Source organism: Heliangelus exortis, chromosome 27, assembly GCF_036169615.1.
Source record: "Heliangelus exortis chromosome 27, bHelExo1.hap1, whole genome shotgun sequence".
Classification (NCBI taxonomy): Eukaryota; Metazoa; Chordata; class Aves; order Apodiformes; family Trochilidae; genus Heliangelus; species Heliangelus exortis.
This window is the reverse complement of record NC_092448.1, coordinates 817,740-837,743: the sequence shown is the minus strand read 5'-3', so window position 1 is coordinate 837,743 and position 20,004 is coordinate 817,740. Positions and strand designations below refer to the sequence as shown.

The window sequence follows — 20,004 nt, the reverse complement described above, 5'->3', positions numbered from 1 at the left end:
CTTTGGAGTGGGAGCTGAACAGAGCCACCAACACACCACCAGCATCCACCTTCCCATCATCTGACACAGCCTGAAAAGTGCCTGGCTGCAACTGCCCAGGGCTGAAAGGCTGAGGCACTCAGAGATGTTGAACCAGCCAGACATGAGCACGGGGCTGCAGCTCATTTCTCTTGCAGAAGCACCAGGCAGAAGACCTCATCCTCCTTGAGACCCCCCCCCAAGGCAGCTGTACCCATGCTGGGGAGGCTGGATACAGCCTTTGCTCCATGGGGAGAGGCTACCTGGAAGCAGAACCTCTCATGGGGGCACTGGGAAACCCTCGACAGCTCTGGATGCCTGGGAAACATCTCTGTGCTACTCTATCTCTCACCAAAACCAGGGCCAGAAGAAGGCTGCTCTGGTGGCCTCCAAGAGAACCATCTCACCTGGGACCTGGGCTGCCCGGTGGCCATTGGACACCTTACCTCTCAGGCAGATCTCAGTGTTGCTCTGCAAACATCTGTTACCTCCCAGGGGGATGCTCTCCAGCACGTGCCACAGCTCCGCTCAGTCACCTTGGGGACTGTTATAAATTGACCATGTACTCTGAGTCTTTTTAAACCGAATTAGAATTTATTTAATTGTAGCAAGTAGAATAATGAGCAAAACAGCGCTGGGTGACAGGAGAGTCTCAGCTCTGCTAAACTGCCACACCCACTTTTCCTCACGGCAGGCTTTTTAAAGACCCCTCTTCTTGTTACATTTCTCTTCTTGATACACTGCGCATGTTCCAGTTGTTACCAAGGGCCTTCTCGTCTGCTCTCGTCTCTACGTCACCAGGCTGTGATCTTAATGCTCCACCCACTTTCCAAAACAACTTACTACAATACTTTAATAAAAGATTTCTAATACATATAACAGTTTAATAAACAATCCACAACATTTTATAACAATCCCCCCTTTTTCTTTTGATACTCATTTGTTTATTAAACTTCAACCCAAAAGGACCCACAGAGACAGAGCAAGTAGAATTAATTCCTGGAAATCTAACAGACTACACAAACCCTGTAGTAACTCTGATAAATGAATACAAAACTATATTTTATTGCAATTCCCCCCTTTTTCTTTTGATATTTATTTTATTTATTAAACTTCACCTTCTTCATATTCATCACTGCTTACAGAAGGCGATACAGTTTGCAATTTTAAGTTTGATGTTAAAACCAGTAACTTAGCAATCTCAAGACGTTTTTTAACAAATTGTAACACAAAACGCAATATGCAAGGACCAAATATAAGTCCCAATATTATCGTAATGATTGGTCCAGCCAATGTCGAAATCAAAGTGGTTAACCAAGGAGATAAGTTAAACCAATTTTCATACCAGGATCTGTTGGATTCTAATTCTCCTTTCCGTTGTTCCAATCTCTTTCTTAGTTCCGCCATGGAATCCAACACTACCCCGGTATGATCAGCAAATATACAACATTCCTCTTTTAAAGCTACACACAACCCACCTTCTTTTAAAAATAGCAAGTCTAAACCTCTTCTGTTTTGTAACACTACCTCTGATAAAGATTTTACAGATGTAGCCAGAGCATTTATAGACTGCTCCATCCTGACAATATCCTCATTAACTGCTTCTTGCAATCTTTGCATTGCCTGCCCTTTTACCAGAGAAGTTATTCCCGTTCCTGCCCCTACTCCTCCTGCTATGAGCAAGGTTGCCAAGGTGATTGCAGTAACAGGCTCTCGCTTTTGCCTCTTAATATTTTCATCTGTATGTTCAAAATAATATAATACTTCATTTGAAGTATGATATATTATTCGAGGGATAATTGTCACCTGGATACAAAAATTAGAGGTGTTAAATATATGCAGTGATAAACAAGGTGTGATCCCTGTATCCGAACATACCCATTTATTTCCTTCCCCTGGTACTATCCACTTATGCATCTTATTCTTTTGTTCCTGAATTTTATTGTCTGTTATGGTGCGATTACAAAGGTGATTATATTTTGCTGGTATTTTCCCAATACACCTTCCTTTCCCTGTTACCTGCTGAATTGTTATTCCCTGAGAGCCATTTCGATATTCTTCCCAATTACATTCTTTTGGATTAGTCCTATTAGACCATTGGACCCTGTCAGTTCTTGCTATAGCCTCATAATAGGGCGGTCTGACATTATAACACAACCAACAATCTTCTGTTAAATTTGGCTTGCTCTTGTTTAGTGCTACATAAGAAGTTTGCATTAGATGCCATAAGGGATCATTGCTGAGTTCTTTTATAGGTTCTGGTACAGGAGTAATAAATTCTTTATTACTCTCTATTCCGGTTTTTGTTTCACCAAACTGTACTGTATTAGTTGGAGAAGGCTTATATTCTAGATTTCTAGAATTTAAAATCGGGTTAGGCCCTACAGGTATCGAATCAGGAGGAATCCTTTCCTTTTTAATAATAAAATGTCCTCCTCTATCTGCTCCTTGTTCTCTGAGCCTTATTCCCCATAGTTGGCCTCCTAACCATTTATCATCCTCCATCCTTTTTACTTTCAAACTTATACCTGTACAATTTCCTAAATTAACTATTCCCCACGAGACATCCCGAATAGGAGGTTTACAATATTTTCCATTTCCCCAAAAAGACGTTATATATTTGTCAGGTGTGGTAACTTTCCAATCTGAAGCAACAGTCTCACAACCCCAATATGCACAATAAAAATGCCCTGGATAGTTACAATATGCTTTCCCTGGATTTGATGCAGGACAAATGTAATACGGATAATAATTCAAACATGGTTCTGTTTTTACTAGATCACACAAATATACATGGAAATTTGGTTCTCCTGGCCCTGTGTATTGACTCAAAATCTTCTGGTCCTCAAGTCTACTTAATGTCCACCTGTATGGTTCATGTGGATTAGTTGAATCTGAAACTGGTATCATGAAACAAAGGATGTACAGGAAAAGAGGTGTCTGTAAAATCTTTTTAAATTGCCTCCTCTGCATTTTTCTCCCAATATTGTTACTAGTCCAGTGAGGGACCAGCCCATTTATTTTACCTATTTTCCTTTTGAAAGAATGGGAGTTCGGCCATGGCCGCCCACACACTCCAGGTCTCAGGCTGTGGTTTCTCTGGGTTCCTCCTCTGCCTCGCCTGTCGACTGCCCCAGCAGACACAGGGTGTACCATCTTCTCGGCAGCAGGAGCACCAGCCGAGCCTTCTGTCTTTGAACCTGCGAGTTCGCTGCAGCCCACGATTTGGTCCTCACCATTCAAGAAGTGCACTCTATGTTTAGGGCTTCGAACCTACACTGAACAGCAACAATTAGGATGTATTCAAAATTTTAAATAAAACCAAAAGTATAAATCTTTTTAATAGTCACCTCCTTATTTCTATGTTATAACAGGAGTCACAAACCCCTTCTGGAGGCAATCCCCAATTATAGTATTTCCACCAATTTTCCTTACATCCTTTGCATTTAAAATACACAAACAGATAACAACCACAACCAACAATGACATATAACAATTCCTATTAAGTATAATACTAACAAGCTATAAACAAGAAAACATTGAACCGCCTTCTATACAAGAAGCTCAGAACCACCACAAGACACTCATCGTTTCAACACCAGTTTGGTTTCTCCTGGGTGACTAACAATTCTCCACTGTGGGGGATTCACTGGTCCTTTAATGCGATTTGCATGAGTCCACCCTCGCTCTGCAGTCCGAACAGCAGTCTCTGTAGTAAGCAGAACAAGATAAGGTCCTTCCCATTTAGGTTTTAACGTTTCTTCTTTCCAAGTTTTAACTAATATCCAATCTCCTGGTTTGATGTTATGCGTATTTAAATCCAGAGGGGGTCTTTGTACAATTAACCCACGTTTCCAGAGATCATTACGATGTTTGGCCAATTGTGAAATATATTCCTTAATTACCTGGTCACGTATTAAAATATTTGTCTGGGGATTTTCTATCTGATAGGGCATACCGTACACCATTTCAAAAGATGATATTCCTAGGTCGGCCCGCGGCCTAGTCCTTAGAATTAATAACGCCATTGGTAAACACTTAATCCATGATAATTTAGTTTCAATCATCAATTTAGTTAATATAGTTTTAATCTCCCCGTTCATCCTCTCAACTTTTCCCGAGCTCTGCGGGTGCCATGGTGTATGGTATTCCCATTTGATACCTAAATTTTCCATTAGGTCCTTTACAATTCCCGAAACAAAATGTGTTCCTCTATCCGAATCAATTACTTCTACCACACCATATCGAGGTATCACCTGTTCTAGCAGCACTTTTGTAACTTGGTTTGCAGTCGCTCTTGAAGTTGGAAATGCCTCGACATAGTGCGTCAAATGATCTACTATTACTAATAAGTATTTATATCTTCCTACTTTGGGTAATTCAGTATAATCTATCTGTATATGTGAAAAGGGTCGATATGCTGGAGGGCGTCCCCCGAATGATTTTTGTCTATTTCCTCCTTTATTAACTTTTTGACATCCTTCATTTATATTAACAAATAAATGGAATGGTCTTTTTAAATCTGGAAGACTCAATACTGGAGCTTGACTTAATTCCTTTTTTAAGTCCTTAAATAATCTTTGGTCTCGCTCAGTCCATTTAGGTAGACTATCTTTTATTAACTGCTCATATAAAAATTTTACTTTACAACTATAATTTTCAATCCACTGTCTACAGTATCCAAATAGCCCTAATACTTGTCGTATCTGTCTTTTAGTTTTTGGCAGGGGTAATTCTATGATACCTTTAATTCGTTCCGGATCTAATATCTTTTTTCCATTAAATATATAATGTCCCAAATATTTTACCTTTTCTTCTACAAACTGTAGTTTCTCCTGAGATACTTTTAGTCCTTTACTTGCTAAAAAGTTTAATAGCCCAATAGTTTCTTGTTTTACTGATTCCTTTTCGGTTCCCGCTATCAACAAATCATCTACGTATTGTAGCAAAATATTTCCATCCTGTACTTTGTATTCTTTTAGTAATTCTTCTAATGCTTGTCCAAATAAATTTGGGGACTCCGTAAACCCCTGTGGGAGCACGGTCCACCTCAGTTGTTGTTTCCGATTAGTATCTGGATCTTCCCACTCAAATGCAAAATAATCACGGCATTCTTCTGCTAAGGGACAGGCCCAAAAAGCGTCTTTTAAATCTATCACACTGTACCAAGAATGATGAGGTCCTAATTTGCTTAACAACGTATAAGGATTTGTTACAACCGGGAACCGTGTTATTGTTCTTTTATTTATTTCTCTTAAATCATGTACTAGCCTGTACTTCCCATTTGGTTTCTTTACCGGTAAAATTGGTGTGTTAAATGGTGACATGCAGGGCTCTAAAATTCCCTGTATTATTAGTCGATCAATCTCTGGCTTTAATCCCTTCTGTCCTTCTAGGGATATTGGATATTGTTTAATTCTTACAGGTGTTTGTGGTTCAGTAATTTGGACCTTTATGGGAGGAATTTCAAGTTTGCTAATTGTGTCCGGAGAATACCACACATCCGGACTGATTTGTTTATGATCTTCTACAGTTAAGGGATATGCCAATACCGTCAGCTCCTGATCTTTCACGTTAATTTCCAACTGTAATTCAACAATCAAATCTCGCCCCAACAAATTAAATTCTGCCTCGGGAACTAACAAAAGTTCTCCAATTCCAGTCTTAGTTTCAGATTCGAATACTACATTCTTAATTTTATTTACCCTAAAAGGTTCTCCTTTTGCCCCTATTACTTGTACCTTTTCAGAAGAAATTTTACATCCCCTTGGAATTTGTTTAATTGTCGATTTTTCAGCTCCCGTATCCACCAAAAATGTAAATTCTTGTTTTTGGGGACCCAATTTTAAAGTTATCAAGGGCTCACGATGACTCCGGTCCCCCAAAATGTAGAGCCCCTGACACCCCTATTCTACCTTTACCATTTCTTCATCCCTAATTCTTAATCGACAGTCTCGTTTAATGTGTCCTTTTCTCCCACAATAGAAACAACTGCCTTGTTCTCTTTTTACTGTCTGGTTCTCTTTTTTCCGCCCAGCAGTTCTATGTTCGGGAGGCCTACTCTTGCAGTCCTCCCTCACTGCCGCTACCATCATTTTTATCTGCCGCTTACTGCTCTCCTCTTCTCTCTTAACATATACCCTCTGAGCCTCCCGTAATAATTCGTCCAATCCTCGATCCTGCCAGTCTTCTAATTTTTCTAACTTCCTTCTGATATCTTCCCATGACTTAGCCACAAAATGGATTTTAAGTAGTACTTGCCCCACAGGAGTACTAGGATCTACTCCTGAATATAGTTGGAGACTTTTTCTTAACCGCTCTAACCATTCCGTAGGACTCTCATCCTTCTTCTGCCTCTCACTAAATGCTTTATTAATATTTTGACCACGAGGTACTGCCTCTCTAATTCCTTGGACCACAATTACTCTTAAATCCTGCATATTAATTCTATGTACTGGGTTCTGATTATCCCAATTTGGATTCTGTAGAGGCCATTTAAGGTCTGCTTGTGGTCCCTGGGCATGTTGGGCATCCCATAAACGCATCCCTGCTCTCCTGATCATATCTCTTTCTTCAGCAGTAAACAACTGCCCTAGGATGGATTGCATTTCTTCCCACGTATAAAGACTTGGCCCCAAAAATTGATCAACTCTCTCTGCTACCCCTAGTGGATCCTCAATTAAACTGCCCATTTCTGTCCTCTTAAATTCTCGCAAATCAGCAGAATTTAAGGGTACAGATATATACCCTATATGTGGTTGCGGTCCTCCCATAGGCATTTCTCTTAAGGGGTACATCTGAACTGCCCTCGTCTGGCTCCTAGTTCTCCGTCTAGAAGGAGAAAATTCTGACAGAGGGGGTGGTGCCCTAGGAGTTTCAGGAGTTACAGGAGAAGATGGTGGTGTGGCAACAGGAGGTAGTGATGGTGGGGTAACATGAGACAATTGTGGTGGGTCAACCGGAGGCGATATTAGTGGGACAACAGGAGGCGATATTAGTGAGGCAACAGGAGGCGATATTAGTGGGGCAACAGGAGCAACTTGGGTAGCAGGGGGTGATATTGGTTGAGCAGCAGGGGGTGATGGTGAAGGGGCAGCAGGGAGTGATAGTGGTTGGGCAGCAAGAGGGGGTGATAGTGGTTGGGCAGCAGGAGAGGGTGATAGTGGTTGTGCAGCAAGAGGGGGTGATAGTGGTTGGGCAGCAGGAGAGGGTGATAGTGGTTGGGCAGCAGGAGAGGGTGATAGTGGTTGTGCAGCAAGAGGGGGTGATAGTGGTTGGACATAAGGAGGGGGAATTAAAAAGTCCTCATCTCTCCTCTCTTTCCTCTTTTTCTGTCCAACCTTCACTTCTTTCAATGGATTTAATGCAGCCTGGGGTGTTTCTAACCATATCGCTGCATATTGACTTTCCTCCAAATTAAGAGGTTCTTTTTCGTTAACCCAAAAGTTTAATAGTTGTCTTACCCAATCCTTATCAGACCCATAGACCGGCCATATAACTTCTTTAGAAATTTTCTTCCCTCCCCATACTTTGGTACAATATTCAATCATTTTTTGTTTGCTCTTCCCTATTGCTCCTGGGAAGTGTTTCCACTCTTCTAAAATAAATGCTAAAGGGGTATTCTTAGGCACCAGGGGTACCCTCCCCATGGGTGTCGAAGGCTTGCTGCCCTTCGATCCCATCTTCTGGAATATCTTCTCTCACACACTCACTCGCTCCCCTTATTCCTGGCCCAGTCCCTCGCGGGAGATGGGAACCGCAGTACTAAAGGGTCCGCACTCGCTTGGTTCAGTATGTCGAACCTCTCATTCGTTATATTCCAGGATAACCAACCCCGCCCGGACGGCCAATCCTCCCCGGATTGTTCCTTGCGCAATACCTTGCGCAATACTTACGCGTCCCACGCGTCTTCGTCCGGACTTCCGTGCACAGAATGTTTATGGGATTTTACCGGTTCCTTTTGCTCAATATTCTAGATTTTAGGTTCGTCGGTAAGGGTTGAGTGGACTGACAGTCTCCGGAGCCGCAAAATCACTGCGGGGGCCCCCTCCGAAGAGCCACCATACACTATTCCCTTATCCGAGTCACGGCACCAAATTGTTATAAATTGACCATGTACTCTGAGTCTTTTTAAACCGAATTAGAATTTATTTAATTGTAGCAAGTAGAATAATGAGCAAAACAGCGCTGGGTGACAGGAGAGTCTCAGCTCTGCTAAACTGCCACACCCACTTTTCCTCACGGCAGGCTTTTTAAAGACCCCTCTTCTTGTTACATTTCTCTTCTTGATACACTGCGCATGTTCCAGTTGTTACCAAGGGCCTTCTCGTCTGCTCTCGTCTCTACGTCACCAGGCTGTGATCTTAATGCTCCACCCACTTTCCAAAACAACTTACTACAATACTTTAATAAAAGATTTCTAATACATATAACAGTTTAATAAACAATCCACAACATTTTATAACAGGGACAAAGATCAGAGGGGAGGGGTTGGATTTGCTTTGCTCCCATTCAGTCCCAGAGTGCCCCAGGAGAGCCCTGACACCCCCAAATCAGCCCTGGGACATGGACACCACAGCCGAGCTGTCCCCAGCACTCAGGAGGGCTGTGGGGAGCAGGCAGGACATTTTGGGTGCCCCCAGTGCTGGCAGACAGCAGAGATGGAGACCCCAGGGGGAAGCCCAGGGTGCTGGGGCCTGGCCCTGCTGCTCATCACTGCTCTTCTGGGGCTCTGCCCAGCTCCCTGTCCCCAGCTCTTCATCCCTCCCTCTCTGTCGTTTGCCCATCGCAAGTTTGGGCTTTCACTGGCTGTCTCCCTCTCAACACTTCCCAATTCCTCCCTGCCTTTTCTCAGAGCCATTGCTGTTTCTCTCTCTCTCCACCTCTTTCTCTCCCTCTCCTCTCCTGGCCTTATTGTCCCTCTCTCTCCTGCAGCTTCTCCCTTTTCCTGCCTCTCCCTCCCCTCTCCCTTCCTCTCCCCTCGCCCTTTCCCCTCTCTCCTGCTCCCTCTCCCACCCCTCTGTCACTCCCCTCTCCTGGGGCCTTTTCAGTCTCTCTCAGGCCCATTCATCCATCCCATTCAGCCACATTCATCCCAGGTAGAATTGAATCTGAAGCAGGGCCTGGGACAACCAAGGAGCCCCCACTGGGGGAGAAGAAGAGGTCTGTGATCATCTAAAGAACCTGCAGGTGCACAAGTTTAGGGGACCTCACAGGGTCCACGCACGGGTCCTGAGGAGCTGGCAGACGCAGTTGCTGAGCCTCTGTCCATCCTATTGGAGAGGTGATGGTGGTCTGGTGAGGTTCCCCATGAATGGAAAAAATCAGTGTCATAGTTGGAGTGGAAGAACTAAAGTTTGAGTTGGAGAAGTAAAGAAGGACGGTCTGTGATCCTGAGGGGTCTGACAGGGGTCACTATTCCCTCCCCTCTCCTGCCCACACCCTATAGAAAGTCAGGCAGCTCAGCAGCCCATCCCCCTTTCCTCCTGCTCCTTGCTGGGCTGCTGTCCCCCTCCTTTCCCACCAGCTGCCACCTGCTCCTCAGCATCCACATCCATCGGGTGCTGGGAAGAGCCGTGGAGCTCCCTCTTGAGTCGGCCCTGCCACAGGGAGCCCTCAGGCACCCATTCCTGCCAGCATGGAGATGGGGTTGTGTGTCAGCTCAGGGAGCTGTTCCCGGGGGAGAGGAGATCAGCCCTGGCTGAGCCTTCCTGCAGTCCCTGGCTCTGAGGAGGAGTGGAGTGTCACGGGAAGAAGCGGGGTTGCTGCCTGTCATTGTGGAGCAGGAGATTTAGAGGTAAGAATACCTGTGTTGGTTGGTGATTGGAGGTGGGCTGCGATGGAATATTTTTTCCCTCTTCTGTCCCTATTTTCACGAGGAAAAGGCAGCCAGTAGCTGTGCCATTTGTCCCTCATTTCTATCATTTCTCACAGAAAATTTCTAATAGCTTTTCAGTTGTCCCAGCCCCTCCACTATTGCTTCTTCATGCCCTGCAGTCTGCCAGCTTAAATAATCCGTATCTAACGACACAGCCTTGGATCCTCTCTGTACCTTCAGCACAGGCTGGGAAGGGTCCTGGTGGGCACCAAAGTGATCATGAGCCAGCAGTGTGTCCTAGGTTCAAAGAAGAAATCTGGTCTCCTGGGCTGAGAGGTACTGGGCTTTCCAGTATAAAATTCCACCTCTTACTTCCTTTGATAAAATCCAAACCTTGAAAATTTTTTCCTTGTGCCCGTCTTTAACTTTTTGTCCTTTTCCTTCCCCACTCTGCCTACAGGGAAGCATATGCCAAAGGAAAGAAGGAAAAGCCCTTCTATTTATCCAAAAAGCCCTCCTTCTCATCCTCCTCCTCTTCTGATGATCCCATACCTGATGAGTTCTTGTGTGCTGTTTGCAAAGCCCCACTGACTGATGCAGCTTTTATTCCCTGCTGTGGGAACAATTATTGTTGGGAATGTAAGTGTTCCTTGCATGTTTGTTAATTCAAAACAGTCACATCTGATCTTCTGAGAGCAGAAACACAAGATAACAAAGTTGCTTTGTTTCCAGTTCTCTTTATCCTGAAGGATGCTTCTTACAGAAAGGGGAAAATAAGCAGAAAGCTCTTTTCCCTTTTTATATGTCTGGTTAAATCCCCTTTACACACAAAAGGAGGAGTATGAGCAGAGTGTGTAATTGTGCAGGTGCTGACAGTCTTAGATATCAAACTATTTTGTCCACAGCCCTTTCTCTACTATAAGATGACTCTGGTGACTTACCGCTGACTAGAAAAAACAAAACAAACCCACCACTATTTAATATTTAAACAGTTAAATGTTTAATCCGTCAGAACTCAGAACGTTTTCCTGACCACTGTTTTTTCCCTAACCTTGAGGCTGGTGGCTTCAACTCTACTGGACAGTGGGAAGAAGACAGATGAAACATCCAGGCACAGCCTAATCCCACTCTTCAGATATTACAGCAGTGAAATACCAAAACCGTGTGGTTATTTGGTACATACTAGAAATTTTTTTTTACACTATTGAGCATTTTTATCCTCATGCTCTCCACCCAAGATCTTACTCACCCTTTAACCATATACCTATTTTTAGGATTGATTAGAACTCCAAAATTTCCCTCCTTTCTTTAAAAACAATTTTTATGATTCTAATTCCACACAGGTATTAGAACAGCATTACTGGAGTCTGAGGAACATACCTGCCCAGCCTGTCAGCAGAGGTTTCTCCTGATGCTCCAGTTGCCAACAAGTGCTTACCCCAGGTAACATGATGACTTTTACATAAACATAAAGTCTACCTGTAAAAAGCTGAAAGGGAAGAGTTTACATCTCCTTACACAAGGCTACATTGAATAAGGCCAAAACAAATGATTGGAAAAGTCAATGCTGTTGATTTATGACAATTCTAAGTTTTTTCAGTTTAGTCATCTCAAATTGCCAAGCTGCTTTCTGTCAGATGTAGGGAATGGTGTTGTAGTTTTATCTATTTTTTGAATTGTCAAGTTAGTCCTTCTTTTTGGTTTAGAGTTGTTGTAGGTAAATTGTAAGGGTGCATTGTGCCTGTAAAAGCTTAAAAGATAAAACAAAAGTCGTATTTGTATTTTGTTTGCACCTGAGGTTTCAGCTACACTAAAGTGTCTCTGATATAACCAGAATGCCATAGTGTTTTTTCCAATATGCTTTTTCATTGTGGTTGGTTAAAATGAAAAAGTAAACCAAGACAAATGTCATTCTAAAATGTTCCCTAAACCATGCAGGAATTCTAAAAGGTTTTTTCTGAGATGTTCTTATTTTGCATTTGCATGCAGTATATATTTCTTCACATTTGCCCTGTTTTGTTTCTTGGGGTTATGTTGTAATAAAGGAGAATTGGACTAAAGGTCAAAAAAGGAAGAAGAAGATGTCCAAACTGAGTTACAGACAGGTGTGGTCAGGAATTGAGGGACTACAAAAAGCTTCAAAAGGAGCATAGGTGTTTGTTTTCCAGGTGACTGCTTTGCATGTCCATGTTCCTCCTGCTCCCCCTCCCAGCTGGGCCGGGGCGGGGCAGCCCCGGGGTCGGGCGGGCTCAGGCAGCAGGAGAGGAGGAGCACCCCGGGGCATGCTGGGAGCTGTAGTCCCGGGGCATGCTGGGAGCTGTAGTCCCGGGGCATGCAGGGGGCTGCCTGGCGGCCATCTTGGTTCCCGGGCCATGCTGGCAGCTGCGGTTTCCCCACTCTCCCCATCCCGCAGCCAGGGAAAAGCTCCAGGAGGGCGGCGTGGATGAGCCAGCAGCTCCTAAAAGCCTTCAAACTGAAGGAGGAAGCATGCAGAGGCGGGAAGCAAGGGCAGGTACCCTGGGAGGAGTAGAGAGGTGGTCAGAGCAGCTGGGGAGCAGGGCAGGAGAGCCACATCCATCCCAGGTAGAACTGAATCTTGCCAGGGATGGAAAGAGCAGTAAGAAAAGCTTTGAGAAGCAGCCTTGGATCCTCTCTTCAGCACAGGCTGGTAGGGGTCCTGGTGGGCACCAAGTTGCTCATGAGCCAGCAGTGTGTCCTAGGTTCCTAGAAGGAATCTGGTCTCCTGGGCTGTCTTTACAAACAGAAGTTCCAGCAGGTGGAGGGAGGTGATCCTTGCCCTCTCCTGGGGACGGGTGAGGGGAGCGTTGTGTCCAGTTCTGGGCTCCTCAGTGCCAGCCAGCCAGGGACACACGGCAGCAAGTCCCTCAGAGGAACAGTCAGTTGATGAAGGGAGGGAAGCGTGTCCCAGGAGGGAAGGCTGAGAGAGCTGGGACTGCTCCCTCTGGAAATGAGAAAGCTCAGGGGGGATCCCAAGCTCTCTGAACACCTGATGGGAGGGTCCAGAGCTGTTTCCGGTGGTGGGCAGTGAGAGGCCAAGAGGCGATGGCCATGAAGTGACCCCCGGGAGGTCCCCTCTGGGCATCAGGAAAGCCCTTTTCCCTGTTAGGCTCCCAGGCAGGCTGTGGCAGAGATGTTGCCAAGCTGTGTGAGCACAGCCCCGGGGGGCTCCAGGTGCCCCTGCTAAGCAGAGGCCTGGGCTCACAGCCCCTTCCCCAGGCTGTGATTCTGTGCAGGGGGTGAGCAGCAGCCCCCAGCACAGCGAGATGGGGCCTGGGACTTCGGGCAGGCTGCAGGGAGCTCAGGCTGCCCTTGGCTGGAGTGGAGCACCTGGTCCTGGAGCTAAAGGTAAACTGAAGCAGCATTCCCTCACACTTGGTATCCCGGGTGCTGGTGAAAGTGAGAGAAAACCTGTCAGTGCTACGTAGTCTCCCCTAAGGAAGCAGCTGGGAAAGCCATGTTGAAAGGAGCAAGGCCCACGGGCTGCTCTGCGGTGCAGTGGTCGTGTTGTGCGCTCTTTGGAGAAGGGAGGTTATTCCAGGTGGGCTCCAATGGTTCCTTTCCAGCATCCATGACTCTGTGATTCAGCAGCAGTATGACGTGGCAGAGCCCCGTTGGAGCCTGAGAATCCAGCCCTGACATTCTGAATGTTTCATGGCACAGGAGTTTTCCTGTGTGTTTGTTACCCTGAACAGCATCTTCTGTGCTTGTGTCCGAGTCCTCCAGCAGAGCATTTGGCACTTGTGTCTCATTTTTTTCTCTGCTTTTCTTTTTCCTCTGCCCAAGAGCTGAACTGTGTGCTGTGTTACATACTTTGCAAGATAAGGTAGGAGACACACAAGTGGTTCTTTAAGTGGTTTCTCTAAAAGATTAAAATAACAGAGAAACCAAAGAGCTGTGTATGACAGCAGTATGTATATGCAGACATATGGATATGCAGCGATGAAGCCATTGAGATGATGGTGATAGGGAGCTGTGTATTCTGGGTACTGGAATTCTTACTGTAGAGTCCACTCAGCAGGAGGACAGAGTTGCAGGAGATCTGTGCAGGGTTCAGAGCACCCCTGTCCCAAGATCTTAGTGAATGGAGGAAACCACCAAGTCCATCAGTATCTTTTTCTAGAGGAAGCTTTCTGCCAACAGTTGGCTTCAACTTCAGTAACCAAAATGGGTTAACAACAACAACAAAATTGGCACTTACAAACTACCTTAATCGTAAAAACATGTAACTTGCACCAAACAACAGACTGGCAACCAAGAAGCATTTAACATCTTCTGCCCTTCTTTGGGGGACTGACAGCTGTGTCAGCCCCCTCAGCTCCAGGAGGCAGTGCCCTTTTTTCCCTTTTAAAGGGGGAAGAGAAAAGGCTGTTTGAGGACTTCTTCCAAAATGAAGCGCTTGGCTGGGTCTGTCCTGATTTGGGCCAGGATAAAGGTGATTTTCTGTCTTGTCCTCCTTTGGGGAGGAACGGACAATGACCAAAATTGACCAGAGTATTCTTCCCTTACACATCATTTGGTCCTTATCCATACCAGCCTGAATCTGTGTGTTCCTGCCTCCAGCTCCTGACTGCTGCTGACTCCAGTTTGACCCCCTTCCCAAAGGAGGGTTGCAGGTGTGACCTCTTTACTCCTTTTCTCTTTCCAGAGCCCAAAATGTTCCTCGGAACCGAGCAGTGTCCTTGGTTCTGCACACCAGTCTCTAGCAGTAACTGTAAACATCGAGTGTTATCAGTCCCAGAAGCAGACACTGACTGAGAAACTTGCTGTTAATTTCAGCAAGTGCAGCTACTTAGGAGAGACTGAGCTGAATGCAAAATGACAAGACAGGAAATCCCCTTTATCCTGGCCCAAACCAGTAAGAGAGACTCTGTGGTTTTCTGAGAGATGACCCGAGAGCTCCTCTGACCCAAGTGTTACAGAAAGGGGAGATCAGAATAGTTTGGTTCTTGTCTGCAGTCTGAGCACTTCATTGCTCCTCCCGCTCAGTTCTTGTGGAACGGACACAAGGACTGAGATTTACTCAGCATGCCCTTTTCTTCCTAGATTTCCACCTGCAGGGAGATGCATCCTGCAAGCGGGGCTGCTTTTAGGAGGAAGAAGGAAGGGAGTGAGGAGCAGGGGATCAGCCGGATTATATCAGCTCTGTTGGAATAGATTTTGCTTGCACTTTTACTTTTTAGGCAACTCACTGCTCCATTTTTTCACCTTTTCTGTGATGATTTATACCTGCTAAGTTGTTTGTTGTTTTTGTCGATTTAAGTTGGTCTTCAAAGTAGGTTTTTAACTTTTACAATAGGATTGTATTTCTATTGTATGTTATCTTTTTAACAGCACTTCATCAGAAGTTATGTTATGTTATTACATATCTATACCTATTTATAGATACTTACACCTATGTATGCAGGTTCTATATTAGGTACTATTTATTACATATTTATACCTATTTATAGATACACATACCAATCTATTGAGATTGATTTTAGATACTATTTGAAAGATAAAGGGGGGTACATTCTCTATTGATACTTCAATATTTTTAGATGCTAATTTTAAAAGGTTCTGGAGCTGGATCTCTTGCAGCAGCAGTCTGGGTTCAACTGTATTTCTGTTCATGGGGACAGGGTGGGATTTGGTTTAGCTCGAGCATGTTCCGTTGTACTCTTTATGAGGAAGCAAGCAATTAAACTTTTAACTGACAGGAGTGTTGTCTCTTTTTTTCTCTGTTTGAAATTTCAAATGGTGGAGTATCATAGTTTTAAAAAAGCATTCAGGATTTTATTAGTTCTTGGTGGCAACTGTATCAACAAACCAGCAGGATTTTTCTCTGGAACAAAGGTATTTGCCCAGAAGTTGCCAGGGCCATCCAAAAGTGACAACTGTTGTGGAAGGGTATAAAAAAAACCCCAAACTTCCTTGTCGCCTGCATCCAGTCAGAACCTAGAGCAGAACCCAGGGCAGAGTTTAAGAGGGTAGACACGTGAATAGCTGGTGGGCTTTTTGGGTTTTGTGTGGAGTTTTTCTGTTTGGTTTTGGTTTTGTTCACCTCCCCTGGCCAGGGGTCCTCCATGGCTGCAGGTCTCTCTGCTCCAGTATTGCTCTCTCCTCTCTACCCCTCTCCTCTGGACACTCCCTCTCTACAAAAGTCCTGTCACACCAACCCACCACAGCTTGGAATGAAAATGGAGCAAGTGGCACCAGAAATTTTACAGCAGATTTGATGGATGCAGTTTCTCAGCTCCACAGTAAGCATTCCACTGGCAGTAAACACTTTCCACAAGAAAGCCACCCAAATACCATGTTCCTAACCTTATATATCCTAATAGAAACTTCTGCAAAAATCTGCTTAGTAGGCTAAATGCCATCAATCTCCTAAATGCTCTCATGAAAACAGACACAATGGATTTTCATCAACATTTACAAACGGATGGGAACCAACAGAGGGGGAACATTTCTCAAAAACAATCACTCCCCACTTGCTCCTTGCTCCTGAGCTGCAAAGACAGCTTCCAAAGACATGCATCCTCCTAAGCCCACAACTAATGCCTGACTCTAATTTCCCTCATATTATCTCATTGGTATCTAATTGAAGTCAGAAAAACTCAGCTGGTATTTAGCTACAAAGTCCATTGCCTCTGCTTCACACTTGAAGGAAGGGCATGCCCAGGTTTTCTACATTTTCTTGTTTATACAATGAAAGAGCTACCTCTATCTACAAGTTCCTCCTTAATGATGTCCAAAGACAACCACAGCTGTAGCTCTGAAGAAAGGATTCCTCAACCCTCAAGTCAGCAGATCTCCAGGTCAGAAAGTTGCTGCTGACAAGTTTATACTACTATACAGAAAAATTATACAAGCCCAGAATGACAGAAAAATACTTGCCATGTTGGCGTGTTACTAATAGAGCATTTTGGTTCTCTTTCTTGTAAATTATTCCATAATTCTTCCACTTCTGCAATTTTCAATTTGATTCCTACTGATCAAATAATACTAGAGGAGTTTTACATCTCATTAGTATGTTCCTTGTCATTTTAACCTATCCTAACCCTAAACTACAAACCTTTTTATTAATTGATCATGATGTGGCTGGTTGTTAGGAACTCACACTAGGTGAAAAACAAGAAGGCAAAGTATCACTTGATACTGAGAATTCCAGCAGGAATAGAAGGCTGATAATCCTGTGTTAGGGTTTGGTACGGTAACCGTTTGGTAACCGTTCTGCTTTGCCATCAGTAGTTATCAAAAATGAAGCTAATAATCACAGAATCACAGAATGTTTTAGGCTGGAAGAGGCCTCCAAGATCATCCTGTTCAACCTTTGGCCATAAGCTAATTATTAAACCGTGTCCTTAAGGACCAGGTCCAAACACCTCTTCAATACCTCCAGGGATGGTGACTCCACCACTGCCCTGGGTAGTGTGAAACAGTACTATATAATCCATAGGTAAATTGAAAGCAGATCTACTCAGAGCAAAAATTTCAGATTGATGTGTAAAAATACATTTCACATATTTTGTTGTTCAGCAAAGCACCTTGCACGTACACACATGCAGTCATTTGATAACTGATTTGCAGGCACAAACTGTTCCCTCCAGGATTACAGGGGAGCTACTCAGCTTCCTATTTCTCTCTCCAACCCCAGAAGCAGCTGTCCTCAGGAACACATCTTACTGTTGAAAACTGAGGTAAAGAAAGTGTTAAATACCTCAAGCTTTTCCTCATCTTTGGTAACTGTGTTTCATCCCATATCTAACTGAGAATGGAGGTTTCCCTGCCCCTGCTTTTTCTCTTGATGTATCTGTAGAAAAATTTTTTCTTATCCTTAAGAGAAGTGGCAAGATTGAGTTCAAATCGTACCTTCCACTCTACAATTTTCTTTCTGAAGGTAGAAAGCTCCACGTAGGTTTCAGAGGTGGGTTCTTAAAGCTGGTATGGTAAATTAAAAGAAAAACAAACCAAAAAATAAACCACAGCAGGGAAGACATAGAGAGGCTTGGTTAGGAACAAGAGAGAGGAAATCACTGTACTAATGTAAGAGCCCTGAAATACTCTAAGATTTTCCCTTGAAGACACAAGCACCAGGAGCCCAAGCAGGGCATGAGTGGGAAGGAAATCCCGAGTTCCGGAGAGCTTTGTGAGGTGGCTCCTGGAAGCTGGGGGTATTGAGGGGCGAGGAAGAGGATTAAAAAGAAAGAGAAAAGGAGGGACGAGAGAGAGATTCCCAGTTAGGAACACAGGGAGAGGAATTCTCGGTCTTCCTGAAGTAGCTGTGAAATGCTGGGAGCTTTTGCCTTGGGTCTATTCTGTCCAGGAGCCCGTGCTGGTAAAAAACAACCGCCACCCCCCATCTTGTTTCTCCCCCGTCAGGCTCCATTTTGGGCCGGTAATGTGCAGGGTGTGTCCCAGTTCGGTTCGGCTTTCTGGGCCTGTGCAGTTTCCTGGCATCTTTCTCAAGGCTCCGCCTGCAACTTGGCTCTGCCAGGCCAGGCCCTTGTGGGTCAGTGCTTTGCTTGCCTTGGTTATGAGGGCAGGAGGGAGCCAGGCCCTTGCAAAAGCCCTGCACAGGGATTGAGGCCAAGGCCAAGGAAGGAAGAAAAGGGCAACAAGAAAGGCTCTGGCTGGTCAAAGCAAGAAGATGACTAGTGTTCAAACTGGTTATAAACCAGTTCCATTTGTAGTTTGGTAATTCAGCCCAGTGTTGGGGTTTTTTGTCCCACAATTATCTCTGTAGAGGTAGCTCTGGGATGTGGTGGAAGTGGGAATAGGGATGTACCTGTGTTCAGTTGAATCCTCTATGATGTTTTATATGGTAGTTGATCTCTCCTGTGAGAGCTGCATCAGCAGGATGCAAGTAGGATATGATGTCGCAGCGAGGGAGAACTCAATATGAGTGATCAACAAGCTTCCACTTTATTGCGCAGCAACTTTCCCTTATATCCAGTCTCTGAGACCGTGCCCCCCCAGGTCCCGGTGGCCACACCTGCTACCCTTTTGGGAACATTCAGGAACATTCTCACAGTCCTTTAATAAGCTAATACATATTCTATAGCCTAGCTCTTCTATTGGCCACCTGCATTATGTCTATGTGATCCCTGTCACGTAGCCAATCCTCTACAATTCCCCCGTTTTTATTTTGTACAAGCAAAACATCCGTAGTTTTAGTAAGCAACCTTTTAAACATCGATAAAATACAACTCAAACATAAAACCAATAAGCAAAATACATATAACTAACATGTTGGGAAACTGTCTGGAAAACTGTTGGGAAACAGACATGTGAGCAATCCTGACTATTTAGCTTTAGCTAGAGTAAACTAAGGGCCTTGAGACCCAGTTGCAAGGTTACTGAAAGATGAGCTATGGGAAAAAGATAAGGGAGCTGGCAGTAGAAAAGAAGAAATAACAGGATAATGAGGAAGCCAGCAGAAGATCTGTGAGAACAGAATTTGTGTCCAAGATATAGCCACCTGCAAGATATCGTTATATAAACAAAGGCTCTATATAAAGCGAGTGTCCACTGTTAATAAACGACTTCACTTTAACCGTATTGGTGACTGCGTGTCGTCCTTTAAGCCTCCGCGGATTTTTTCCTACACTAACAGTACAGTCTTCCACAAGCTCTTCAACCATCCTGGAAGACTCATCCAATTAACCAGCCTGTCCAATCCAAAAAACCCAACATCTTGTTTGATGTTCTGAGAATGTTGTACCAGCTGCTGTATCTCACTATGTATGGATTTGGAATGGTCACTCAGATCCATACAACACATACCCTCAAAATCCTCACAGCCGTGACCATGGGCCAATAATAAAAAATCAATGGAAGCCCTATTTTGTAATACCGCGTTGTACAGAGGATAAGTCCTCTGCTAATTCAGACAACACTTTACTGGTGCCATTAGCTTGCTTCACAATCCAACAGCTTAATTTATCAAAATTTCTGTGTGCACGGGCAGCAGATACCCATGGCACAAAGAGAGAAGCAAAAAACGTTTCCCATTTGGACCAAAGGATCAAATTATCATCACAGTTTTGTGTCAGCAATTCAGCCAAGCTCCGTTTCTATTTTGTGCAACCATAACTTGCATAGTTAAGCGACTAAGACTTTTCCTTACACAGGACAATATGAGCTGACAAACAACAATAATCAAC

General features: G+C 44.3%; 1 protein-coding gene across 1 annotated transcript in view; it reads left to right on the top strand.

Annotated features, from left to right (window-relative positions):
• Positions 1 to 9,365: 9,365 nt before the first annotated feature.
• LOC139787626 (POTE ankyrin domain family member B-like) overlaps positions 9,366 to 20,004 on the top strand; it is a 133,773-nt gene continuing 123,134 nt past the window's right edge. Inside the window, exons 1-2 of the mRNA XM_071726884.1 lie at positions 9,366 to 9,814; positions 11,179 to 11,278. The gene's annotated coding sequence lies outside the window, so the exon portion shown is untranslated. The remainder of the gene's footprint in view (positions 9,815 to 11,178; positions 11,279 to 20,004) is intronic.